The 15,643-nt window shown below is 43.3% G+C and overlaps 1 protein-coding gene across 1 annotated transcript in view; it reads left to right on the forward strand.

Annotated features, from left to right (window-relative positions):
- The window catches only part of clmpb (CXADR like membrane protein b), a 129,771-nt gene that overhangs the window by 51,588 nt on the left and 62,540 nt on the right, over positions 1-15,643 (forward strand). The gene's annotated exons all lie outside the window — the stretch shown is intronic.

Consider the following 15,643-nt stretch of genomic DNA (forward strand, 5'->3'; position numbering starts at 1 on the left):
CCTGACCACTGAGGAACAGGGGAAAAATGGCCTAACAAAGTATCAGAGAAACAGATGGTTAAATAAATCAGATAAACGAACAGTAATCTAGACCTCTTAACTTGGAGCTGATCATGGGCCAGAGCTAAATCTGTTTTCCAAATACTAAATATGGTACTGCTGGGCACTGAATGCTTTGGTCAGTTCTGAAGGTGACCAGATGGTGAGTGTGCCATTTCTGCTACATTGGAGGAACTTAAGTGAGCGAAACTGATCGCTGCATCACTGCTAAAGCTTGGCTTTAACCAGGACGTCCTGTTTCACTCCATCAAAACACTGATGTTCTTGCCTGAGAATGTTTCACACAACCTCCATGTCCTTAATGGGCCTTCGTGACACACGCACTGAGTGCTGCAGCACCAACTGTGGGGAAAAAATTAGTCATTGCCTCCAGGATACTGCAAGCTCAAACCCAAGCCTCCGGTCCAGAGGGCTGCGTAATGCCCACACAAGCTCATGAATCTTTCCCTGCATGGCCCCTGACTGCCCACCTGCTCTGTTTTCTGTGCTGCACTGTCATTTAATTGCTTGCTGCTGACTGTAAAAGGAATTCTTCAGTGAACAATCAAATACACAATTTCCCCCTCAACCCAAATGTAGTCGATCAGACGTGACATTTACTGCCTGAAGTTTGTTCCGCTAGTTTTGTACTGGAGCTACGGGGCTAATGTACCTAACAAATAATGGAAGCTTATATTCCATCAGGGGAAAATGGGCCAAGCTAAAAATGGTTTTAACAACAACTCATTAGTCATTAATTAACAAGAATAAGCTAGTTTGTAGTTTAGTATGGGATATTTTTCCCTTTGATTTCTTTAAATGTTGATGTCTTGAGGGAAAACTTGTGGGCAGCCTTTTGCAGGAAGTAGAATAGAGTAGTATAATGTTCTACTCAGGACTGGCTTCAAACAGCTGAAAAACATTGCCAAGCTAGTTTGTGTTTAATGTGAGACCAATTATTCTGTATAATCTGGACACTGACCAGGCCAAAACTACAGCAAAAAACCATTAGTATTCTGGACTTGGCTCACAAATCGCTTGCCTACATTTTGTTTCAAATACACTTGCTTATGTGGTTTATGATGTATAAGAAACCGCACAAGCAAATAGGTGCTTTTACGTGCACTTAATCTGATAACCCAAAGTGCATTTAAATGGATTTATCAGATAATGGGAAAAATCTGAGCCTACATGAGGTCAGGCAATAATCAGATTTATGCTTTTTGTCCTGCCAATAAACTTCCGGAACAAGACATGAAGTAAAAATGATGTAAAATGAGAAACGATAATCATCTGGAAGAAGCAGAATATTTAAAATCTTAGTTTCATCAAGACTGTAGTTGTTTTCAGTATTGCTCCAGAAGTGTTTGGTTGCTGTGTCAGGTGTGCCGTGTTAAACGCCGCTTGATGTTTCCAGGACGGCGGTCCGTTTTTGCATATCCAAAGAAAAACGAGTATCTCCAAAAAAGTTTTTATTCCAAGCAATTTTGAATCATGATGAAATGTTCACACAACGTAAAAGACGGCTGCAGAGCTCAAATAATGCAGGAAGGTAAAGATCGCAAGAAATGGAGATGCATGGTTTTCGTTGGACAGCGATGATATGCTCAGGCTGAGAAAAATGAAAGAAATCAGAGTAAGGGTTCACGTGCTGAAAAACCTTACTACGGGTTAAAATCAGGCTCTCTTGATCTGATTACTTAATTGGATTCCTAGGCCTTGATCCAATCTAAGATGGAATTATGCTGCTTGTGATCGCCTGAATAATCAGATAAATGTCGAAATCAAATAACGATCATGTTAGGCAAGTGCATGTGAATGCACTCAGTGTGTTGCATGGCTGACAGTAGTAGCAGGCATTCGGCTTGCTGATATATCCTCTCTACTGCCATTAGTGTCTCACAGCCATATTAACTTTTAGCTTTAGCGCTATTGATAGTACTGATGAAGTAAGTATGGAGTTAAATGCAGTGTGTAATCACATGCAACTTTTTGAGCAGCCGTTGTCAAGCACATTCTCTATAGAGAAGTAACTTATGCCATTTACTTGCACAATTGCTATTTATTTGCTGAAGGAAACCTATTGGGAGAGAAATAAAACCTAAAATGGGGGGTGTGTGCAAAAGTAATGGCACCCATTTTTTTGTTTTGTGGTTGTTTTTTTCCCCCCAAATATGTTACTTAAAAGTTGCAGAAAAAATGCTGTTTTTGTAGTTTTCCTTGCAGAGGACTGTTATTTCGCTGCGGGCATTCAACATTTGCATATAACTATCATTTGTGCCTAAGAATGCTCTGAATGAGTAATTAAGAAATAACTACTGTTGTATATTTCTTTTCTGAAAGTGTCTTTGGTTGGTGATGTTTGAAAATGTGTCTGGTTGGTGATCACACTACTGTGAATAATGAGATGGTACAGGCATCCATAGCCAGGAATCCAAGACAGCATAATTGGCCTCTTTCCTTTTGGGTGGGTAGGATGGTCTCAGCAGGATGCCACATGGATGTCCCTTAGCTGACATAGCAGAATAGGGAGTGCTCTCCTCCAAAAGTGTTGAGCCATCCAGTGCTATGTTAGCAGGAGTTGGTACTGAAAAGGTACAGTGGAGCTTCACATGTCTTACAAGAAGCACAATCTAACCTTTATCCTTGGAGCTTGGTAGTGAAAGTAGGAAACCTGACTAGCAGGTGGAATCTGGGGTGACTTGTTGGTTGCATTAGCTCCAGACATCAAAATGTCCTAGACTCATGGTCTACCTTTGGAACAAGAGGAAATTTGTGAATTTTTTCATTAAATCTTGAGACTCAAGACGGTCCCATCCTGGCCGCTCGCACCCCAGCCTTTATTGCTTGCCGGAATCAATAAGCCTGTCGTAATCCCTATAATTCGTTTAACGTTTTGCGGCTTCTCAGACGGCCTCCATTAAGGTACGTCAGTTCTAATATGGATGAGTGGCTGTAGTTGCACTCAGCCGTTTGAGCCGCAGTCTCCGGGGAGAGCGAGCGGGCGAGCATGCCGTTAGGGAGCAGTGAGGCAGATCCTCCTGTAGGACAGAGCAGCCTGGCACATGTCGCTTTAGCGGTTTGCTCTCAGCCGAGATGGAGCATGTTTGTTTCCTTTTACAACAGGGACACGAGTTTCCATTCAGGCTAAAAATGTCTCCACAAAGCATTCAGGTGTTGCTAAAGAAAGAGAGAGTCAGCAAACAGGGAAGCCAGCGAGGCGGCACTCGTCTTTTTTTGTCAAATCTCCTCTTTCTTTTCCTCCTTATCGCTCATGTTCGTCGCCTCTCTGCTAGGCAGATTGGTTTGAGTATGCAGAGCATTATATGTGACAACAGAACAGGATAAAAGGGTGAGGTATTGCGTGCTCTCTCTCTCTCTCTCTCTCTCTCTCTCTCTCTCTCTCTCTCTCTCTCTCTCTCTCTCTTCCTCTCTCTTCCTCTCTCTCGCTGCCATGAAAGGTGAGAGACTGTTCCTATGCCTGTATAAGGCCAGAGTGGAGGAGAGCTGAGCTGGGGGCGACAAGGTGTGTTTGTGTGAAGAAGTTTGGCAGTGGACGTGTGACTCTCGCCTCAGCTTAAGCTCGGGCCCCTGCCAGGCTCTGCTGTGGCTCAGCTAATCCAAACAACAGCCCTCCTGAACCCACGACTGGAATTCGCCTGTGTATGTTTGTTATGTCTTTGTCAGTGTCATGTGAAACAGTCAGCCCATTTCTCACAGCTCAGTGTTGAATGTGTTCAATTTCAGCGTTTGAGTGTGGGAGCAGTTTTGATGTGTAAGTGCGGAATTGGGAATGATTTGTGGAAACGTTTTTTCTTCTGAAGATATTGGATCTGCGATTTTTATGTGCAGTTATTTTTTTCTAGAAGTTCAAGTCCTGTTTCTTGGCGAAGGCCATGCACACACTTTTTTTTCTTGACTTTTTCTGGCTTGTACACAAAGCAAGGATATTTGGTGGCTTCTGATCGCTCGACCTCCTCTACAGCCGGTTCAACCTTTGTTAAAATTCCCAACATTTAATAATTTAAGATCACTTCTTTGCTAATGTCTATCAACACTGTTCAGCTTCAGATTGTCGGATCTGATAGTGTGATTTGTGCTTGTATACAGCTTTTTGCTCGGATGCATGGTTTCTGTATAGCGATGGAACTTTGCAGACCCACACTCATTGGTTTGCCTTTTTTTTTTTCTGTCCCTTGTTTCTTCCATAGTGTCCCATTAATTTTTGTGCCACCACACAAACTCTATTACTTCGTGGCCCTACAGCCACCGAACTTCATGCATTCACTAAGGACCTTAAGCTGTACAGCCATACCAACCCACACTCCTCTATGTCAGTTTTTCATCCCTCATTCCTCCCAGAGTACCTGTCATTTTCGCCCAAACCCCAGCCCTGTTTTTTTCCTTTGCCCAACAGACACCAAAATGCATGCACTCAGTGAGGGCAGGTCCCCAAGTGCTAATCCACAGCTACACTGACCTCCACTCCTCTCATTCATCTTCAACAGCATGTAGCACTTGGCAACTCCCTAGGAACAACTTAATAAACACCCCATACACCATGTTATCTGACAAGTCAAATGTATGAAAAACAGCTGAAATCTAATAGCAGCTGACTCAAAGCCTGAATGTTGTCTGAACTTAGTCTGTTTTATAGGTGGCCCTGCACCTATAACCGATGAACTATGGATAATTATTGAATTTCGACTGAGTGACCCTGTTTTAATCTGCATAACGTTTCTAGCCTTTATGGTATTTTTAGCGGCCCGAGAGACTCGCAGACTAATCACATGCATGGTAAATGTCACACATGACACTACTCAGCCAATCAGATCTGTGCATTATGAGCACTGAGACTTGAGTGAGGTGAGGCACACGCAGACGAGGCGAGAGACAGCAGTCGGAGAAGAAAGTGAGTCAGAGGGAAGTTATTTCACATGTCGTGCTCTAAAGAGAGAAAAGTGACATGTTTGAATATCACTGAACTGGACTTTATTTGATTTGACATTCAGTTCTTAACTGTATAAGATGTTCATTTAACTACTAGGCTACTTCACTTTACAGTATATGGCACTGAGTCATGATGCAAATTAGACGTTATGATGTTCCAGAGCTTTGCTTGAGGATATTTTCTCTAACTGGCCCCTTTTGAATTTTAATTACAGACCCCTGCCGTACAGTGTTAGGAACCACATAAGCAAGTCTGTTTGAGATTCCTTAACGACTTAACATGGTTTTATATTTGTATCAATTTAGACATGCAGTTCAGACAACAAAGACCTACTGTCTATGCTGTCTGTCCTTGTACGCATCCTTTTCTGGTGTGGGTTCGTGGCTGTTTCTTGTCTTTAAGTGATGCACAAAAATGTAAAAATAGTAGTGTAAGTGTAATAGTTGAGTGACTCGCAAAGCCATGTCCACATATTTTACACAAAATGCTAGGGGTGGTGGGGGGGGGGGGGGGGGGGGGGGTTGATTCTTAGATTCATGGCGATGCAGATGATTCTGAATTGATTCACAATGTCAAAAATCGATTTTCTAAATTTTAACTGATAATGTGGACGGAACGCAAAAGGTGGAACGTCGCAAAGTGCAAAAAAAGCCAGGAGAGTCCGTGGCGGCAAACTACATTTAAAAGCTAGTGCAGGAGTCGCAACCCTGTTGTTTTATCCTTTCAGCAAAAATCTAAGCATTTTAAAGGCCACAACATTTTGAGTCCGTTTCCATCTTGGTTGTATGTGTCTTGGCACGTGCTAATGTGCTATTAGAGGCCACAAATATAATACAAACAAAAAAACGCAGACTTACTTTGCTCTGCTTTAAGCTTCAGTTCAGCTGTAGCCATTTTTCTTACATCACCAGCTTGAAACTTTTCCACAAAAGTAGATCACTTTCTTGTAAAATGTCTCTCAGTGTTCTATATTTCATGAGGCCGAAATTGCTCCTCATTCACCACATTCTTGTCCGAATTTTCCCGTTCCACCTTAAATAATGCCTGAGGTGCCAGAATATAACTGCTACACCATTTAAGGTGGAAGGGGAAAATTTGAACACGAAGCTGGTGAATGAGGAGCGATTTCAGCTTCACTTTTTTTTGTGTGTGTTTAACAGATTAAATATATCAAGAAACCAGGAGTGACTATAAACAAACTATGGATGTTCATCTCAAATCTTTCTCTTTGCCTTTTCGTTAGCTACTCGCTCGGTGAACTATCAATTATACGCTACATTAACTCCAGCGTTTAAGACTACTTACTGTTAAAACTCCAAAAGCCGCAGTTTGCCGACCCTTGAGCTAGCATACGGAAGCACTTTGGCTTCTATGGAGCTGAAGCGGAAAACCATTTTCCATTTTCCGTCTGGTTGTACTTGCTGCCAACCAGAGGACTCTCTTCTACAACACCAAGACTTAAGTTATGAAATCAGTGAAGAAAACTGGTAGAATAGCTGTAATCTATTCCGTGGACCTCCAATACCATGGAGCAGCGTCTGTGTTCCAAACATGCGCAGTGAATGAAAGCCATTCAGTTCACTTGCCACATCACTTTAATTTGATTCATTAATAAGATATTGGAAGTAAATTAATTGTGCACTATTATAAATACTTTGCTTTAAAACTGCCAAGTCAGACAGACAGAAAATGGAAATGAAAAAGATGCATCGATAATCGTTTTATAATCGCATCGCAGCCTCTGAGTCGTAATCGACTCGTGAGGTGCCTGGATTCCCACCCCTATAAAATACATACATGCTCTGTATAGCAGTAAATTGAGAAATATCAATACGACCACTGTTTTGATGTGTATCACCACAGGATTATCCACAATATATTGCTCCATCAATATTTTGAACACAGCCGTAGTCGTCAGCCATTGTTTTACATTTATCCTCTCTACCGATTCTTTCCCAAAACAAATGTCCCAAAAAAAATTCTCTGAACTATCGTTTAAATCTGTGTCCTGTCTCGCTCTGTAGAGCGGTTGGAAAGCTCAGCCCAGCACTTTTTTTTCCATAAACACCATCTCTCAGGTTTAAATAAAGCTTCTCCTGACCTGTTCTCCGCTCTCCGGTGCAGCTAGAGACGACAGCTCGCTATCGTAGGCGCTGTAGATGGCCTTTCTGCTGCCGCGTTGCTGGCTTACTCAACGGAAAAGAGCTCTTTTATCATCTGGATGGAGGAACCTGAACTTGTTTTGAAAGCTTGGAGATCCCCTGTGGATCTCGCTGCTGAATTCCAGGTGCGTTTTGCCGCTGCGATTTAAACGGTCCAGGCTGGAGAGCTTCCTGGCTCTGGGGCCTTCACGGCTTTGACATTCAGAGGTTTGTAAAGGCAGAATGTGTGAGCATTAATTTTACTGTATTTTTCAGCCCTTTTGTCCCATGTAGGACCCTGTGAGAGGGCACTGTAAAATATTTCAGCTTGTACTTTCTTTCTAGAACTGTGACCGATTAGTTTATGTAGTCAGTTTAAAGCAATAATGTGATGTAAACACCTTGTGCTAAATACCACTTGACTACATACAGTATGAGGTGCTTTTTGGACATGATGGACTACTGTTCACTGCTGTTTTCACGCTGGACGGTCAAAAATGGATATTGTGGTTCTGAATCTGGTTCATTTTCCATGTACAGGAGAGACGACTGGCCATGCTAATGACTTTAAAAGGGACTGCTAAATGTATAATTGGCAATGTAAGCCAATTATAACTTGGATGTGTTATTGGTTTACATTGACTTACATCACCATAAGAAACACTCAAAAAATGGGCACATTTAATGTCATTCTATGTCACATTGTGATGCAAATGTTGGTCATGTAATAGTGCTTGGTGACTTTATCCTCACCTGGAAGACTGAAGAGTAAATTGCATCTGTAGTTCATGAATGTATTTGCCTCAATCCAAGTAATCATTTCTGTTTTCAGATGTAAACACATGATAACATAACTGGAAAATAAACGTATTAGCCACATGCACAATGCCTGCGTCTCCTTATTAGTCCATTGTTTTCTTTGATTTTTCAACAAGGGTATATTCTGTCAATGTTTTTAAAATAGTGGTATTGTTAGCCAATCAGCAGTGGACACTACTGCTAGCTAATCCTGGACTGTTAGGCCCGGTTAGTACCAGTTTTGATCAGGTACCAAAAATGACTTCTTGTAAGTCGCTCTGGATAAGAGCGTCTGCTAAATGCTGTAAATGTAAATGATTAAACTGGAATCTTTGATACTGGACCAGTGACCAGTGGAAAAAAACACACGTCTAGCACTCCTGAGTGAGCTAACAGATGTCTACTGGACATGTGATGGACTTCTAAACATTCTAAACAGAGCTTTCTAGCCCCTCATGCACAAATGTAAGCATGCTGTGAGTATTAAAACATGTATGGGTGCTAAATGACTCCGTACCACATAGCTGACTAAATGCTTGCTGCACAGCCACTGACGTAATTTGGTATCTGCAACTGTAGAACTACTACATTTGTTTGCTTTTGATAAATTCAGGAACCGAAGAGGAGAAGAATGCCTTCTCTGCACATTCATTTTGGCAGACCCAAATCCGGGATCGCATGTTATCCCAGTTCTGATCAAAATAGCATGGTGACATTTTCCTTCGGTGCTGTCAGCTGAATGCATGGAGCTGAAGAGGCGGGAAACGCAGAGGCAGCAAAACGCGAACTGTGGCGCTACCCGTTAACATCACCTCATTTGTCTGTGCTCATCTGTCGCCTGTGGACAAGAACGGCCGTGCCGCTGCGGCGGGCCAATTAAGCGCCGCTGACATTCAGGCTGGGCGGACAACGTGACATTAAGATTCGTTTTCGTGCAATGCGCTCATGACATATTCGACGGCCGGCTCCCTCGCAGAGAACGCACATGCCTCCAATGGCAACACCACAACACCACCCTGTCCAGTCTCTAAGATTATATATAGACTTATAGAGGATGTCCTTTCAAATATGGGTTTGCATGTATGCTTGTTTATGTAAGCGCCATGAAATATTAGAAGTGACTTCTCTTTGTTTTGGTCAGTGCTGCTCATATCTATACATGGGATGCATATACACCCACTATTGCTATTTTTGAGCCATAGACAGTTCTAGGCTTTCATTCATCAGTCCCAGCACTTAAGACTAACTCCTTATGCATTGATTTACAATATTTATTTTTATAACTGACTTATTCTGTGCTTATTTGGTGAGGAATACCACTTTTATGACTTCTAAATTGTACTTGGAAAGTTGAAAATCAAATGGGCAACCTCATGATGATTATTCGGGCGGCACCGTGGCGTGGTGGGTAGCGCTGTCGCCTCACAGCAAGGAGGGCCTAGGTTCGATTCCCCTGCTGGGTGATCAGGGTTCTCTCTGTGTGGAGTCTGCATGTTCTCCCCGTGTCTGCGTGGGTTTCCTCCGGGTTCTCCGGTTTCCTCCCACAGTCCAAAGACATGCAGTCAGGCCAATTGGACGTGCTACATTGCCCCTAGGTGTGAGTGTGTGAGTGACTGTCTGTCTGCCCTGTGATGGACTGGCGACCTGTCCAGGGTGTGTCCTGCCTTTTGCCCGAAGACTGCTGGGATAGGCTCCAGCACCTCCCTGCGACCCTGGCGGAGAAGCGGCTTAGAAAATGGATGGATGGATGGATGGATGATTATTCATGAGTTTGCCTTTTCTACCATAGACTAATTGCAGACTTGGTCATTAATGTGGAAAAAGAAATCCTTAATCCATAAATATGGGAATTATCATTTTAAATGGTTGGAGCTTTATAATGTAGTGAAAGAAAGGAAAGAAAATACATTTTCTCTGGACCTCCTTACATAACCTTCTGGTATGCCTCTGAGTAGCTACAGAGTTCCAAATTGATATGAAAGTGGAAGCTGCTAACGTGAAATCTAGTGTTGTCGGGCTGATTAGTAATGTTAGTTGGCTAGCTGAACAGATTGCCGTTCCAGGCACATCATTACACCTTGCTCGTTGTTTGGTGCTGTCAGCCCAACGTGCACAGCTAGGGTGGTTGAAAATGCAGAGCCAGCACAACGGGCAGCTGCAGCAGGCAGCTCGGACGCTGTCTCCATGTCACATGACGTGAGGCGTGAATGGCCACACCGGCGAGCTGCAAAGTTTAGTTCTGGTGTGAAGAGCAGAACATGGATATCCATACCTAGATGCTGCGTTGCCTGTTGTTCTCTATATTGGGTGATACGTCTGTGCGTCCGCCAGGTTGGAGAGGTCAAGGTCCGCTTGTGAACAAGTTCACTTGTTTTGAGAGCTGATGAGTCTCAGGATTAAATAGGCCACAGCTTCTTTATTACTCAACCAATTTTCAACTAATTTGTGTTGTTCTTAAGCCTCAGATGTAGATTAATCCAGACTGCACAGGCTGCTCTCGGTAGCTTTTATTTCTTTAATAACTGATTGTGATAATTAACCATCCAGACCAGCAGGAACGTATTCAGTCTGCATCTGACGTCAAAAAGCACGAGTAGAAATAAAAACTTACACACATCAGCAAATCCATCAATGTGTGAATCACTTCTAATCTTGATGCACCTAGAAATAAAATACACCCCCCCTCAAACAAAAAATAAATGAATAAAAACAGTAAGAAAGACAAAGGAAGGTGCTAAAGATATTCATAATAGATTATTACACAAATTAAGGAAAACTGTACCCAGCTACAAAGCATTAACCATCATTGTAAATAAATAACTGCTACATAAAGTTGATCTCCTGAATAGACTATCAAATAAGATAAGCTTAATATAAATCCAGAGGAAAAACGATCACATCGACGGGTTCTCTGTGCATCACCAACCACAAGGCCATATCTACAGGAGCATGGCTCGCCGCTTTGAGTGCAGTGTTCTTGAAATAATATAATATTGGACAGTATCTTTCCTACACTGTTGTGGTACTGAAGTGCAGCTGACTGACTCCAGATGCCATTAATGTGCCTGTCTGGACCCAATGCAGCATCTATGGAGCAGAAACTAACATTAGAACTAACACAAGTTAGCTAGCTAACCAAACTGCAGCTGCAGGCAGGTAGGGGCTGTGTCCCAAACAGAATTATTCTTAAGGTCCGAGCAAGGCTTCTTCAGGACATTATGCATAACATTTTGTCTTTGGAAGTGAGCCAAACAATGTTTGTCTGCTATAGATAAGATCCACGCCGAAGCTTGAGCATTGAGAGCTGTGACAAGCAGCTGAGTTCGCCCTGCCCTTCATGCATATGCATCCCCTCCATCTTTCGCAGATGGGTAGCGGGGGACGGGCTCTCTGCAGCCACAGACAGTGGCCGAGATACCACAGCTTGAAGGTCACATCACTGAGCATGTGGTTATGGCTCTGTGCCCAGGGGTTGGATCGCACCCTGGTCAAGGGTGTCTGGGTGTGAGTCTGGCGGTGTTGGCATTTTAAGCAGTCAAAACGGCCATTAAGAAGGAGTTAGTCATTTTTCAGCATAGGAAAAGAAAAGTAGAAAACGTGTTTAGAAACCTCCAACAAATACACCCATTTCGTCAGCATTTAGTGTGTCCTTCCTTTTTTCTTTAACAGCAGCCAATCTTTTTAGGAGACTCACAAGTATCTGTAGATATTTTTCCACACCTCAAAAATTCAGTCTCAGAAGTTGGTTGCATTTTCTGTTTCCAGTGAATCCAAGTGAACCCAAACAAATTCAGTGTTGTTGTGGTCTGACAGTCAGTCGTTGAGACCACCAGCAGCTTCTTCGTTTGATTTTCTGATATTCTTTTGCTTTGTGCATTTCCTTTTCACAGCAAGGATGTCTTGACAGCACTTTTTAGACCCAAAGTGTTGTTGTCTTCTCGCAGTGGAAGGATGGACAGAAACACCTGTGGAGCAAGAGTGGAGCTTGATTCTCCTCTCTATTAGTCTGGTTTGGTGATCTAACAGGTTTTTTATGGTTGTTAGGAGTCTTGTTTCCTCCGGTTTTAGAATGATTTTGCACCTATTTTCCCTTGGTTTTCCTCTTTGTTATGCAAGCAGATTATCGTATCTAATCTTCTCAGAAATATCTCTAACTAGAGCAGTCTTACTTGTACTAAATGCCTGTTTTGACTGGAAATTCAAAAAGCAAAGGGTGTTCTCTGATTTTATTTTTTTTACAGCATTCTACATGTTCATCAAACGATTCAGTGTTTCACACTCACCCCAGAGCAGAACTGGAAAAATGCTGAGGAACACCATGTGTCTCAGGGCACAGTCACTGCATACAAGTCACATCAGCAGAACAGGGTGTGAGTGTGAGAGAGTGTGAGAGAGTGTGTGTGTGTGTGTGTGTGTGTGTGTGTGTGTGTGTGTGTGTGTGTGTGTGTTTGTGTCTTGAACAGAGCAAGACAGGAACGAAGAGTTACAGGAGGCGTATGGATAGCAGCTGAGAGAGAAATGGACTAAGAAGCTGAGAACCAGAGAGCCAGTATTGAGTCCTCTATGACCTTTCTCCTCCCTCACCCCATTAGAGCACTCCTCCACACTGGCATTCTCATGTTGGATGCTTGTGTGCTCTCACAGGGCTGGGCCCAAAACGAATATTAATACAGCGCAGCCGGCCGGGCCACTGAGCAGATTAGGCCAGGCCTAATCCGCTGGAGAATAAGGGTAATCTAAATTGCGTCCGCAGGCCTGCACGATTAATAAGCCGCCTGCCAGCAGCCGAGGCTGAAACCCATCCGCAGCGGACACGCCAGAGGAGAGACTGACTGACGGACAGAAAATCGGCAGCAAGCTGACAGACAGACCCACGATTCGCCCCAGTTCTGGTAGCTCCTCAGGCTGCAGGATCTGGAGATTACTTAATTGGCTTACATGACATGGGATAGGGGAGTTTTGACATTGACCCAGTCTTGGCCCACTATGGAATCCGTGTAGGCCAAGCACTAGCTTACCCGTGCCTGGTGTGAATGGTCTTCCCTCCTGCTGATGAGGAGCAGTAGGTGGCCACACAAACACAGTAGGTGAATGTGAGGCTGGACAGTAGGGAGAGATGTTTTGCAACATAACTGGACTTTGACAGCTTGTGTACTTTTAGTAATAAAGATTCTGTGCAGGTACTTTTTTTTTTTTCAAGTTATAAACAATATAAATGTATCCCCAAAGGTGCGAAAGTGGAATCAGTACAACTTAGAAAATGTAATTTCAGTGGATTATGGTAGAACTGTGTTAGCCCGGAAAAGGATGGCATGCCCACTAAGGGGAAAGGTGCCCCAGGTGGAGGAGTTTAAGTATCTCGGGGTGGTGTTCACGAATGATGGGAAGAGGGATTGTGAGATCGGCTGCAGGCTGGGACAGGTGGCAGCAGTAATGCGGTCACTGTACCGGACTGTAGTGGTGAAGAGGGAGCTGACCCATAAGGCAAAGCTGTCTGTTTACCAGTCGGTCTATATCCCAACCCTCACCTATGGTCATGAGCTGTGGGTAATGACCAAAAGAATGACATCGCGAATACAAGCGAAATGAGCTTTTTTCACCGGGTGGCGGGCTACACTCTATTTGATAGGGTGAGGAGCTCGGCCATCCGGGAGGAGCTCGGAGTAGAGCCGCTACTCCTCCGCATTGAGAGGAGCCAGCTGAGGTGGTTCGGGCATCTGATTTGGATGCCCCCTGGACGCCTCCCGGGGGGTGTACCAGGCACGACCTACAGGGATAAGACCCCAGGGTCGTCCTAGGACCCGCTTGAGGGATTGCATCACCAAGTTGGCCTGGGAGCGGCTTGGGGTCCCTGGGAATGAGCTGGAGGAAGTTGCGGGGGATTCTTTGCTCTCCCAACTGCTACCATGACCCTATCTGGACTAAGCGGTTAACAATGATGATGATGATGATGATGATGATGATGTGTTCCCTGACTAAAGGAACTAAGATGTACCCTTGAGGGAGCAACTCCACTGACCGTTTCATACCTTTTCTCTGAGAGGGTTCACGATGTCAAAAATCAAGATGTGTTTGGTGTTCGTTACTTAATAGGCTTGGGGGGTCGTGTGCAGTATCCGTTATCCACCTGATTGGCCGTTATAAGAGTATTGTAGTGGGGTGATTTACAAGATTTCTTTCTATAACTGACTTATTCTGTGCTTGACTGGTGAGGAATACCACTTTTCTGACTTTGAAATAGTACTTGGAAAGTTGAGATTCACATTTACAAGACACCCATGATGATAATCATTCATTAGTTTGCTTTTTCCACCAGTGAAAAATGGTAAACTTGATTGCAAACATGAAAAACTAAGTTCCTTAATCCCTACATATGGGGGGAAAAATAGTCCTTTTACATGGTTTGAGTATTGTAGTGGGGTGAGGAGCATGGTGGCTGGTAAACGAGAGCTGGACATTTTGGGCAGTGTGTAAAGGAGAGAGCCTGTGATTAGGTAGGTAGGTAGGTAATGTAATGCGACAGAGAGAGGAAATAAACATCCTTCTGTGTTTTAATGGAAATGTTTTAAGCTTAACTTTAAGCTTTAACATTGACTTGGTTTAGAAGTTATTTCTGCAGTTTGTTCATTATTTTTATAGATTTAATAAATCAAGCATTTGCAGCCTATGAATTGCTAAAGTTTACTGCTGAGCTGCTGTGGTTATAAAGTTGTGGCCCACCAATTAGTATCATGCAAACTTCCACACTTGCCTCAATCCATGATAAGCAGTCTCAGATTCACTTGTTTGTCATTGGAGTTGGACCAAAACCTTGTATCTTCAACGTGGCAACTTTAAAGGGGAATTTGAGATTTTGTCAGTTCAAACAATGATTTCAACATGGTGGTGGTGGTGGTAGTATGAGGGAAGACTGATTTGAGGGAAGGTGGAGAACTCTGAGAACTCTGAGGAGTTCTGGGGCTTCTGCCTGTAACTAGAAGGCCAAACATCCCATCCACACACATCTGTAGCTGGGCAGATGTAGGACTGAGGAACGGGGATGAGATGGGGTGACGGTGGATTACAAACCCTTTGTCACACGAATGGAAGGTGAGGATGTGAATTTATAGGGCGTTAGATTGGAAGAAAGAAAGAATTTTAGGCGTGTTCTTCCCTCCATGTTCTTTCCATTAGCATTTCTAATGGTCCATTTATCTTGACATGCTCACACAATGTAAAGGAAACTGGTATTTTCAAATAATGTCAAAAAGGAAGCTTTTGTTCTTGTTGTTTTCTCACACTGCGCGATGCAATTGAAACAGCCATCACGAAACCTGAGTTTTGTCTGTACTTCGGTCCATTTTTATACTTCAGACACTAAAAAATTCCTGGCTGATTGACTACGTTTGTGGGGAAGCTGTATAAATGTAGCTTTTCACCAACCTATTACTTTAACCCTGACACTGTATGAGTCAGAAAGAGAGAGCGCAGTGTAGAAAGAGGGATGGATAATAGGAGAAAGAAGTGAAGGAAGGATTCGGGGAAGATATTCTCCAGAGAGAAAGTAGCCATAATCTACATTTAGAAGCAGACATAATGGATCAGATGAAATAATCCTCAAGTACATCACCACCTTTTTTATTGTGAAGACTGTGGTCAGGCTCAGCCCTCTGGGCATGCCATAGTGCGAAAGGAAAACAAATGTGTCAAAATTCCTCACACGATGATAAATAAT

Source organism: Pygocentrus nattereri, chromosome 7, assembly GCF_015220715.1.
Source record: "Pygocentrus nattereri isolate fPygNat1 chromosome 7, fPygNat1.pri, whole genome shotgun sequence".
NCBI classification, from domain to species: Eukaryota; Metazoa; Chordata; class Actinopteri; order Characiformes; family Serrasalmidae; genus Pygocentrus; species Pygocentrus nattereri.